Source organism: Anolis carolinensis, chromosome 3, assembly GCF_035594765.1.
Source record: "Anolis carolinensis isolate JA03-04 chromosome 3, rAnoCar3.1.pri, whole genome shotgun sequence".
In the NCBI taxonomy this organism is placed as follows: Eukaryota; Metazoa; Chordata; class Lepidosauria; order Squamata; family Dactyloidae; genus Anolis; species Anolis carolinensis.
This window is the reverse complement of record NC_085843.1, coordinates 68,006,200-68,018,477: the sequence shown is the minus strand read 5'-3', so window position 1 is coordinate 68,018,477 and position 12,278 is coordinate 68,006,200.

Here is a 12,278-nt window from a genome sequence, read left to right as displayed (position 1 = left end):
GGCTTTTGATTCACAGAAAGCGACCCTGGCACGGACAAACAGTCCTGTTTGAGCAGGCAAAGGGCAAAACTGGGTCCCTTTTTCCCCAAAAAGGAGGTTTAGTTCTACAAAGGACAATGGGAGGTGCAATCCTTTGGCCAAAGTTGGCTTTTGATTCACAGGCAGCGTCCCTGGCACAGACAAACTGCCCTGTTTGAGCAGGCAAAGGGCAAAACTGGGTCCCTTGTTTCCCAAAAAGGAGGTTTAGTTCTACAAAGGAGTATGGGAGCTGCAATCCTTTGGCCAAAGTTGGCTTTTGATTGACAGAAAGCGACCCTGGCACGGACAAACAGCCCTGTTTGAGCAGGCAAGGGGCAAAACTGGGTCCCTTTTTTTCCCAAAAAGGAGGTTTAGTTGTACAAAGGAGTATGGGAGGTGCAATCCTTTGGCCAAAGTTGGCTTTTGATTCACAGAAAGCGTCCCTGGCACGGACAAACAGCCCTGTTTGAGCAGGCAAAGGGCAAAACTGGGTCCCTTTTTCCCCAAAAAGGAGGTTTAGTTCTACAAAGGACAATGGGAGGTGCAATCCTTTGGCCAAACTTGGCTTTTGATTGACAGAAAGCGTCCCTGGCACGGACAAACAGCCCTGTTTGAGCAGGCAAAGGGCAAAACTGGGTCCCTTGTTTCCAAAAAAGGAGGTTTAGTTCTACAAAGGAGTATGGGAGGTGCAATCCTTTGGCCAAAGTTGGCTTTTGATTCACAGAAAGCGACCCTGGCACGGACAAACAGCCCTGTTTGAGCAGGCAAAGGGCAAAACTGGGTCCCTTTTTTCCCAAAAAGGAGGTTTAGTTCTACAAAGGACAATGGGAGGTGCAATCCTTTGGCCAAACTTGGCTTTTGATTGACAGAAAGCGTCCCTGGCACGGACAAACAGCCCTGTTTGAGCAGGCAAGGGGCAAAACTGGGTCCCTTTTTTCCCAAAAAGGAGGTTTAGTTCTACAAAGGAGTATGGGAGGTGCAATCCTTTGGCCAAAGTTGGCTTTTGATTCACAGAAAGCGACCCTGGCACGGACAAACAGCCCTGTTTGAGCAGGCAAAGGGCAAAACTGGGTCCCTTTTTTCCCAAAAAGGAGGTTTAGTTCTACAAAGGACAATGGGAGGTGCAATCCTTTGGCCAAAGTTGGCTTTTGATTCACAGGCAGCGTCCCTGGCACGGACAAACTGCCCTGTTTGAGCAGGCAAAGGGCAAAACTGGGTCCCTTTTTTCCCAAAAAGGAGGTTTAGTTCTACAAAGGACAATGGGAGGTGCAATCCTTTGGCCAAAGTTGGCTTTTGATTGACAGAAAGCGTCCCTGGCACGGACAAACAGCCCTGTTTGAGCAGGCAAGGGGCAAAACTGGGTCCCTTTTTTCCCAAAAAGGAGGTTTAGTTCTACAAAGGAGTATGGGAGGTGCAATCCTTTGGCCAAAGTTGGCTTTTGATTGACAGAAAGCATCCCTGGCACGGACAAACAGCCCTGTTTGAGCAGGCAAGGGGCAAAACTGGGTCCCTTTTTTCCCAAAAAGGAGGTTTAGTTCTACAAAGGAGTATGGGAGGTGCAATCCTTTGGCCAAAGTTGGCTTTTGATTCACAGAAAGCGACCCTGGCATGGACAAACAGCCCTGTTTGAGCAGGCAAAGGGCAAAACTGGGTCCCTTTTTTCCCAAAAAGGAGGTTTAGTTCTACAAAGGACAATGGGAGGTGCAATCCTTTGGCCAAAGTTGGCTTTTGATTCACAGAAAGCATCCCTGGCACGGACAAACAGCCCTGTTTGAGCAGGCAAAGGGCAAAACTGGGTCCCTTGTTTCCCAAAAAGGAGGTTTAGTTCTACAAAGGACAATGGGAGGTGCAATCCTTTGGCCAAAGTTGGCTTTTGATTGACAGAAAGCGACCCTGGCACGGACAAACAGCCCTGTTTGAGCAGGCAAGGGGCAAAACTGGGTCCCTTTTTCCCCAAAAAGGAGGTTTAGTTCTACAAAGGAGTATGGGAGGTGCAATCCTTTGGCCAAAGTTGGCTTTTGATTCACAGAAAGCGTCCCTGGCACGAACAAACTGCCCTGTTTGAGCAGGCAAAGGGCAAAACTGGTCCCTTTTTTTCACAAAAAGGAGGTTTAGTTCTACAAAGGACAATGGGAGGTGCAATCCTTTGGCCAAACTTGGCTTTTGATTGACAGAAAGCGACCCTGGCACGGACAAACAGCCCTGTTTGAGCAGGCAAGGGGCAAAACTGGGTCCCTTTTTTCCCAAAAAGGAGGTTTAGTTCTACAAAGGACAATGGGAGGTGCAATCCTTTGGCCAAAGTTGGCTTTTGATTCACAGGCAGCGACCCTGGCACGGACAAACAGCCCTGTTTGAGCAGGCAAAGGGCAAAACTGGGTCCCTTTTCCCCCAAAAAGGAGGTTTAGTTCTACAAAGGACAATGGGAGGTGCAATCCTTTGGCCAAAGTTGGCTTTTGATTCACAGGCAGCGTCCCTGGCACGGACAAACAGCCCTGTTTGAGCAGGCAAAGGGCAAAACTGGGTCCCTTTTTTCCCAAAAAGGAGGTTTAGTTCTACAAAGGACAATGGGAGGTGCAATCCCTAGGCCAAAGTTGGCTTTTGATTCACAGAAAGCGACCCTGGCACGGACAAACAGCCCTGTTTGAGCAGGCAAAGGGCAAATCTGGGTCCCTTTTTTCCCAAAAAGGAGGTTTAGTTCTACAAAGGCGTATGGGAGGTGCAATCCTTTGGCCAAAGTTGGCTTTTGATTCACAGAAAGCGACCCTGGCACGGACAAACAGCCCTGTTTGAGCAGGCAAGGGGCAAATATGGGTCCCTTTTTTCCCAAAAAGGAGGTTTAGTTCTACAAAGGACAATGGGAGGTGCAATCCTTTGGCCAAAGTTGGCTTTTGATTCACAGAAAGCGTCCCTGGCACGGACAAACAGCCCTGTTTGAGCAGGCAAAGGGCAAAACTGGGTCCCTTGTTTCCCAAAAAGGAGGTTTAGTTCTACAAAGGATAATGGGAGGTACAATCCTTTGGCCAAACTTGGCTTTTTATTCACAGAAAGCGTCCCTGGCACGGACAAACAGCCCTGCATGAGGCAAGGGCCAAATCACCAGGCTCCCTTGTTTCCAAAAACCCTTTAGCGTTTAAAAAAGAAAGAAGAAAGCCCACCGCAACAGAAAAAATGGCGCAGCAGAAAAATTGCTGGCCGGGTGGGAAAATGGAAAACGCCAATCTCGTGAGGAAAAAAACACCCACAGGCCCTTTGCAAAAAATTAAAATAGCAACACCCACCCACACCTCCCAAACTCACCCACCCAACCTTTTCTCCAGGTCTTCTGTAGCCTAGCTCTAGCTCAGACACAGCCAAGGAGGCTGTGACGCAGCAATCTTGCCTGCCTGCCTGCCTGCCTGCCCCCAGAATTTGCCTTCCACCCTCTTCAGATTCCCGGTGCGAATGAGCCACGAGGCTCCCAGTGCTCGCTCTTTTCATTCAGGACGTCCTACCAGCCCCTCCCCCTGGTTAAACGTGCTCTCTGATTGGCCACAAGGTGCAAACAACACGCTAGGTTGCCCCAGTGCACTTAAACAAGTTTGGGTGATTTGCAAAAGCTTTTTTTAAAAACGAAAAAAACCGACAACATAACTAAAAACGGCCAATCGCGGTTCGAAACCGCGATATCCAGACGTGTGGACAACCAATGCCGTATATTGCTTCAAAACTAACAAAAATAACGAATTAATAACGGGTAACGGGGAAAACGAATTATTTGAGCAAGCCTAATATATATGTAATTTTTAAAAAATCCTAAAAATCAGTGTATAACCAACCTTGGCAGGCTTAAAGTTGTAAATGTTTCCTACAAGTGTGCCAAGTTTCATCCTGATAGCTATAGAAATGGTGAAGAAATGAGCCTCAGAATTATCCCCATTTTCCACTAATGGAACAAATCTTATCGAAGCAATTACGATGCTCTGGAGTTTTGGATTACTAATCGGAGTGGGACCCCTCCAAATCTTTACAAAACAAAATGGGGGCCATCCAAATCTTTACGAAATGAAGTGGGCCATCTAAATCTCCAAAATTAATTACTAATTGGTTTTCAGCCGCTTCGCATACCTCTATTTAGTGATGTTTGGAAGGGCCCATAGGCAGCGTTGACAGCTTGAGGGTTTGCTAGGCAAACCATATGTTCTCAGTTATGTGAGTTGTAGTGAATCTACTCTAGAGTTTAATTCAAATTTTAAAAGAGCTGTCCACAATGCTGAACTTTGGATAAACCCTTTAAAGTCCAACCTTAAACTTTGAGAGAATTCAATGCAACAGCAACATAAAAAGCCACTAGGTTATAATGTCTAAAAGTTAAATAATGTTGTAGCCTTTTGTAACGGAATTAAATATATCCTGTTATTTCTTACTAGATCTGCAGTGTGTTTACACACAAACTAAGCAGCTTATAATAGGTAACCATGTTGTTGAACTCAGACCCATTTTTGTCTGGCAGTTTTCTCCACTTTGAGGTTGAACCAGATGGAATTACTGGTGTAATTATTTATTCATTACCCTTTTGTATTTTCATCTTTGTAAACTGAGACCAACTTAAATTATTATAAGGCAGTTATCAGATGTTTACCATATACAATTTTATTAATGCTAAAAGGTATCAAATTTGAAATAAACCTTTCCTCCTTAAATTTAAAAAAGGGTTTCTTTTTCATATGTTCGACATAAAAACTTCAACAGGAGGGATGGCTACAACCATTTAGGATTTGATATTTTATGTTGAATTTGGCACAGCTTGAGAATAACTGGTTACCCAAGATGTATTGTAGGCACTCATACAATGGAGTAGCAGCAGCAGATACATTTATTTAATTCCTTTTAAATTATTAAATTATTTATTCTGCCTTCTATTTTACTATTACAACATGCTATAGGGACAACCTGATTAATTTAAACAGTGTAAATAATAAGACAACAAAATGATATTGAAAGCTCAAACATATTAGACAATTTAGTAAGAGATAAATTACAGATAAAAACCAATTAAAATAGTTAAAATGATGTTAAACTATGCATATACAAGAATTTGTGCAAAACCAGCTAGTCTTCAAACATCCTTAGTGATCAACTGTTTCCACTTGGTGTCAGAAGGACAGCAACATTAATGCCAATCCAGCCTTCAAAGAGAGGGTTTCCATAACTTGAGTGTCCACAAAATGTGACCCTTTGCCACATCCTTCCACAGTGTATTTCCTGAGTCAATACTCTTCCAGAAGATCTCACATTTCAGGAAGACTAGATATGGACCTACTTCAAGTGATGAAATCATAAGACATTTAGGGCTTTAAATGTTATTTCCAGTACCTTGAATACAGACTGGAAGTGTATTGATACCAAATTCAATTTCTTTAAAACTGATATTATATAGTTTTTATGTGGTAGTCTGTTCCACAGTCTATCTCCTGCATTTTGGGCCACTTATAGCCTCTACATGGTTTTCAAGGAATGTAGCCTCACAATTGTCTAACTGGGAAAATAGCAGTGCACAAACTACTATGGCTAAATTATCACTTCTGGGAAAGTTGTTATCTGGTGGTCCATTCAAAACTCACCCTAGGTGAGCCACCTTACTCTGTGACAAAGATGGGCCTGAGAGTAGTCCCATGTTACACAACTCAGGGATCGTGCAGCCCATCCAAAAAGGCAGCTTATTTAGCTCTCAGATCTGAGAATAACCAACCTACATCTTATCAGGATTCAGCTTCAGTTTACTGGAATTAATCTACTACATTATAGCATCCATGCATTGGTTCAGGTCCTGCATAGCACCAGTCAATCCAACACAGACTCTGTGTGTCTAATGGAGAACTTATATACCTTGCTTCTACTGAGAATTATGTAGTCACAAAATAATGAACCTGGAATTAATTATAGCACAGGTAATCATACCATATCAACATTTCCTAAACAATATGACTTAAGAGTTTGGACTAAGCTACCATTTTCTAGTATTACTAAGTTTAAGTGAGCATGCATGTGAAAGAATAATAATAGTAATAGTAATAATATTAGTAGTAACAGTAACTCCAACCACAACGACAGCAACCAGTGAAGTGACTATTAATAGTCTACATAGATATTTGTGAAATCAGAGGCATACTTAATGAGAAACATAAATTTTTGCTAATCACAAGCAATGCTTCATTAACATAAACAGCATAATTTTCCAGTATTTCTCTTTGCAAGGTTTTTCCTCATTGCCTGGTGACTGAGGTTAAGTTTGTCCCTAGAGCACTAAAATTAATGATATATCTTTGTGGATTGTATGGATTTATTTTAGCCAAGTCTGGTATAATTTACATCTTTTGAATGGATTTCAAAATTGCCTATTATTTCTGCAATGGGTGCTTCACCTCTTTGAGTGAAGGAGGAACAGAATTATTGATGTGGGTATGAAGAAAAGCAGCGGGGATAGAAACAGCTTTAGATTTAGTGTGGCAGAAATAATAAAACAAAGACAATTTTATAGACATTCCATGGAACAATAAAAATCTTTCATCAAGAAGATCTCTTTGTAAGTCAGTTTCATTCCTCAGTCTTTTTATTTCATTTTCTTCCACCCTAGGAATTTTGGTTCAAAGTTCATCTAATGTATGTGCATTTTTCTTTATGAATAGGATATGATCAGAGAAACTGTGGATGACTTTTATAAAATAAAAAAGAACAGAGAGAAATGCAGAATAAAGAATCTGTTTTATTGCTGATGTCTTTATGAATTCCTCCCACAGGCAAGAGAGTTCAACAAAAGGTAGCCATCACATATTGAATGTTAGTCTGTACAAATCTCTGAACAAGCCCTTGTCCCTGCCTTCTTTCTGCACTTTTACATTTCTGAAAAATTGTCATATTATTAGCAGTCTGTAAAATATACATTAGAGGTGAGCAAAGCTTTAGACTTCTGTTTTGCAATGCAAAAATTCGTATGATTTGTTAATACAAATCTCCAAATTACTTACTTTACTTAGGCAATCCCTCATTGTCCAAGTATGATTGTCTTTCAGGTGTAGTGTTCTGATGGTGGATACATAGGTGACAGTGGAGCCCTATTCTTGACCCGCATGTTTTTCCGCAGTGAGAATATTTCCAGGTGTAAGGCGGTTCCAATCAGGGTTGGTTTGATGCGCCTTCCTCATGGCACATTTCTCCTTTTTGACCTCCATTCTTGCCTCTTCAAATTCCACAGCACTGCTGGTCACAACTGACCTCCAGCTAGACCGCTCAAGGGCCAGGGCCTCTCAGTTCTCGGAGTATATGCCATAATTTTTAAGGTTAGCTTTAAGCCCATCTTTAAATCTCTTTTCTTGTCCACAAATATTCCATTTTCTGTTATTCAGTTGGGAATACAGTAACAGCTTTGGGAAATGGTGATCAGGCATTCGGACAACATGGCCAGTCCAGCGGAGTTGATGGCATAAGAGCATCGCTTCAATGCTAGTGGCCTTTGCTTCTTCCAGCACGTTTACATTTGTCCGCCTGTCTTCCCAAGAGATTTTCTGGATTTTTCAGAGGCAACGCTGATAGAATTATTCTAGGAGTTGAGTGTGACATCTGTAGATGGTCAACATTTTGCAGTGGTATAACAGGGTTGGAAGGACAATAGCTTTATAAAGAAGCACCTTGGTATCCCTATGGATGTCACAATCCTCAAACACTCCCTGCTTCATTCGGAAAAATGCTGCACTCACAGAGCTCAGGCAGTGTTGTATTTCAGTGTGAATGTTGATTTTTGTGGAGAGGTGACTGCCAAGGTAGTGGAAATGGTCAACATTTTCTAATGTTGGACCATTAAACTGTACTTCTGGCATTTCAGAGGAATTGGCTGGTGACTGCTGGAAGAACACTTTGGTTTTCCTGATGTTCAATGAGAAGCAGAACTTCTCGTATGCTTCTGCAAAGATGTTTAGAGTGGCTTGTAGGTCTTCTTCTGAATGTGCACAGATAACATTATTTATTTATTTATTTATTTACCCTATTCAAAAAATCAAATCACGTTTTATTGATTAGCCCATCGGCCGTATCAAAACATTTAACACATAGACATACATACAACTTACAACCTGCGTTAAAAAAAGAAGTTAAAATAAACAAGCTGTTAACAAGATCCTGTTCAGGTCAAATATCTGCATCACCTCCACAGTTTACCCCAATTGATTCCAAATATGCAATTCGCAGCTGTGTTGCTTTGAATAGAAAAAGGACTGTTTTGTGTGTTATTTTAGGATTCTGGCCGGCCAGCAAAAATGAAATTTTAATATGTGGGTCCCAGTGTGTTTTGTGAATAATGTATGGCCCGAGGCATTGGTCTCTCTCTTTCTTATATAATTCACAGCCAAACAGTACATGTGCAATATCCTCCATCTCTGATGCTCCACAAATACAAAATCGTTCGTTGTATGGAACTTGATTAAACCTTCCGTGTTTGACCATCGTATCCAGCTGCTCAAAACGAGCTCTGGTAAATACCTTCCTGAGGTGTTTAGGCATTTCTGTCATTAGATACCTGGCTGTTTGGAAAGTATGTTTAAAATGGCTTAACCATTTCAATGAGCCAGCTTTACTCAGGGTAGCAATGTCTTTTTGGCCTTCTATATCCAGTCCTCGTTGAGCAACTATTTTTGGGTCTAGTTCTTCTAAGAGATTTGGATACCGAATCGGAAGTCCACAACTCCTAATGTATTTTGTCAGATGAACTAGCCAAGAGGACACATGTTGATTTTCTATCTGCTCTAACAGGCACAGTTTGGGCAGTCTATCATTTGCCATGGCAATCAGTTTTACCCAGTAGTTGTAGGCCCTGATTTTAGCTAAGTCATCAACTGTGTATACTCCCAGTTCCGCTCTTACTGCGGCAGCTGGGGTCGTCCTGTCTACTTCTAGAAAACTTTGCAGGTACTGTGATTGTGATTGCTCTAATAATGGTACCTGGTTTAGACCCCAAACTTCAGCTCCATATAAAAGCATGGAGGTAACCTTCGCTTTATACACTTTAAGAAGCGGGTCTAAAGATCCTGGTTGGTTGTGATTTGTTAATTTAAGCACAACTATAGCCATCTTCCATCCAACTGGAATCTGGCAGATGTTATTTATGTGTGTAAATAAGCCTGCTAACGGGGGGGGGGGGGGCACCAATCCCGATGTGTTTTGAATAGCTCAGCAGGTAAGTAATCTTCCCCTGGGGCTTTATTGGTCTTCAAATTATTTATGATACATCTGATCTCATCTTCCGTTACTGGTGGCCAAAGGAGTAGGGCTTTTATTGATAAATCTTTACCTCGTGACTGTGTCTCTGTAGGTTCTGTGGAGGCAAACAAGTGAGAGTAGTAATTTTTCCAGTCCTCTGCAGGAATAAGTATATCAAATGTAAATTTCCTTTCCTTCAAAATTCCAGCTACTGTGTGCCAAAAGATAGCTGAGTTATGACTCTTAGCTGAGCACTCAAGCCCTGACTAGATTGAGACTATGATTTTTCTTTTTTCTTTTTGTTTTTATAAGTTTCTTATATTCTCGTCTCAGGGTTAATATTTCTAATTGAGGGTTTACAAGATGTTGTCCCTGAGCACGTCTCATTGCCGACCTCAGCTTTGTTCTATGAAGTTGGCATTCTTTGTCAAACCAGGGCGCTCTGCTCAAGTAAAGATGTTAAGGAGTGGATTTTATGACAAGATGTTCCTTTAGACTACCACAGATATTTGTAAATGCATTAGAGACTGTCTGCCAATCTGCTGAGTATGACTGAATTATTGAGGTCCAGTTTGCAATATCCTCTGATTTGAGGCTATTCGCTATTGCTGTCATGTCTACTTTGGTCCAGGCAAGTCTTTTGTTTTGTATCACCTCAGTGTTGGCCATAATCCAGTTATCATTCCTATTATTTGGTCTTAAATCTGAGGGGCCCAAAAATTTCACACACACTGGTTGATGGTCACTTTCTTCCCTCAAAGTACTTTGATCTGTGAAAAAAGATTGGCCTTGCCTGTTGAGACACATATAAAATCTAAGGCACTGCTTGTATGGCTAGAATGAAATGTATAGGGGTATACATAATTATAATTGTTGTTATTGTTCTTACCTCCTAGGATTTGTAAATTGCACTTCAAAATCAGTGAAGCCAGACTTATACCAGACCTATTGATCTTTTTGTCTCTGGAGTACCATTTTGGGTGATTTTTAATAAAATCACGTGGGAGGCCACCATATTGGGCTAGATCATGTATAGATGGGCCTAATTTAGCATTAAAATCTCCAAGTAAAATAATTATTGCTTGGGTATACGCTACTGTTAGTTCTTCCACCATTATTTCTAGCTGTACCCAGGCATCAGGACTGTAATAGGAGGATGTGAGTGGTGGGATATAGACATTTATCAATATAAGCTCCATTTCTTTATAACTAAACTTAATGGCCAATATATTGTGGATATCATCCCCCTTGCACAATCTCTCCCCTTGCCACTGTAATTCATCCTTAATACATATACATTGGCCCCCTGAGGCATGCCCTTTATTCCTTCTTTTCTGAGCAGGTGTGTGCCAACATTGAAATCCAGGTAATTGTATTGAGTCAACCCCTTCTACCAGCCAAGTCGCTTGTAGCGCTATTATCTCAAAATCAGATAAGAATCTCACCAGTTCGCAATCAGCGATCTCTTTCCAGCCAGCTACATTCCAGGTTACAATCTGGATTGGTTTTACTGCCTCTAAGTGTTCTGGTTGGCCAGGTTGTATGAGTATTGAAGATCCTGACAGTCAATTCGTATCTGGGGCTGCTACAATGCCACCAATATCCCCATTGAAAATACAGTTGTTGTGGGGATCTCTTTTCTCCTTTCTGGCTTGCCGCAGATGTTGTTGTTGTTGCATTTCTTCGGCAGTAGTATTATTCTGTCTTGATGTTGAGGGTACACTCATTCCTTCCCTGGAAGGTAGGTCATGGATAGGGGGTCTGCTGCCATCTCTCCTAGGTATCAAGACCTGAATTGGAGACAAGGTGGAGGTTTCATCCTCCTCATTCAGCTCCAGTAGGTCATTAACATTAACAGGGCCCACTTCTAAGTCCATCTCAGCCTGTGGGGACTCATAAGTGGACATTAAGCCCACCAATGGCTCAACCATGTCCCTTATGGTGGTCACTACAGTCTCAAGATGATCCAATCTGAAGTCAATGTCTCGCGGATCACCACAGGTTGCACTGCTCAAGATCGTAGACTGATTCTGTGCTGGTTTACTGTCAGCCTTGGCTGGACTGGACTGTGGTCTATTCCTGCCAGAAGTCTCCCTGGGGGTTAGTAGGCTGGGTCTGCCCGCTTCCACAGGCATGTCATCACCATGCATGGGAGTTATCAGTGGGCTGATGTCCAGGTCACGGGAAACCCTCATAGGAGCTATTTGGAATTTGAGCAGGAAGAACTTCATCTTCATCAACATAGATGGTAATGTTGATTGCTCAAAGGTCATTACGATTTTCTTATCTGCAGATACTTGGGGTAGCCACTCAGCTTTAAGCAGGTCAACACTTTGGGGATGTATATGTAGTAACTGACCCAATGATGTTCGAATAGCTCTGAATGACCTCCATCTGCCCTTATTTATGTTGTTATGAGCAATTTGCAGCATTATCTGGTTTGCATGCAGGATCCTATTACACTTAGTAGAAGTAAGTGAGTAGCCCCTAGTTGCCTTTGTGCAAGGCTTTCCGTCCGTTGTATTTGCCTCCCTTCTGGGCCCCATGCCATCAGTTTGAACTGTGCTTTCTTTTAGGGCCGTATTTTTCTGGGCAAAAGAGTCAAAAGACAGTCTGAGCTGCTCAATTTGGTTTGTTACAATCTTTAGTTTATCAAAAATAAATGTCACTGTTTTAGCAGTCAGTAAACATTGCTGCATCAATGCACTGGTGGAGTTTGTCTGCTGTAATTGCTCAGGTTGTGATAAAATAAAATAAGGCAAATTTTAAAACTTTTAAAACATAAAAACCACAAAGATACCGGAGCTCAATTAGGAACGTCTGATTACTCCGGCGCCATCTTCCCAAAAGCCCTATTTATTTACCCTATTTATACCCCGTCTTTCTCTACCCTGAAGGGGACTCAAGGCGGCTTACATATGGCAATTATTCGAAGCCTTAAACACATAAAAAACATAAGCCTAAAATAAATTTAATTAAAATTAATACATATTAAACATTTAAAAACATTACATTCAAATTTAAATCACACC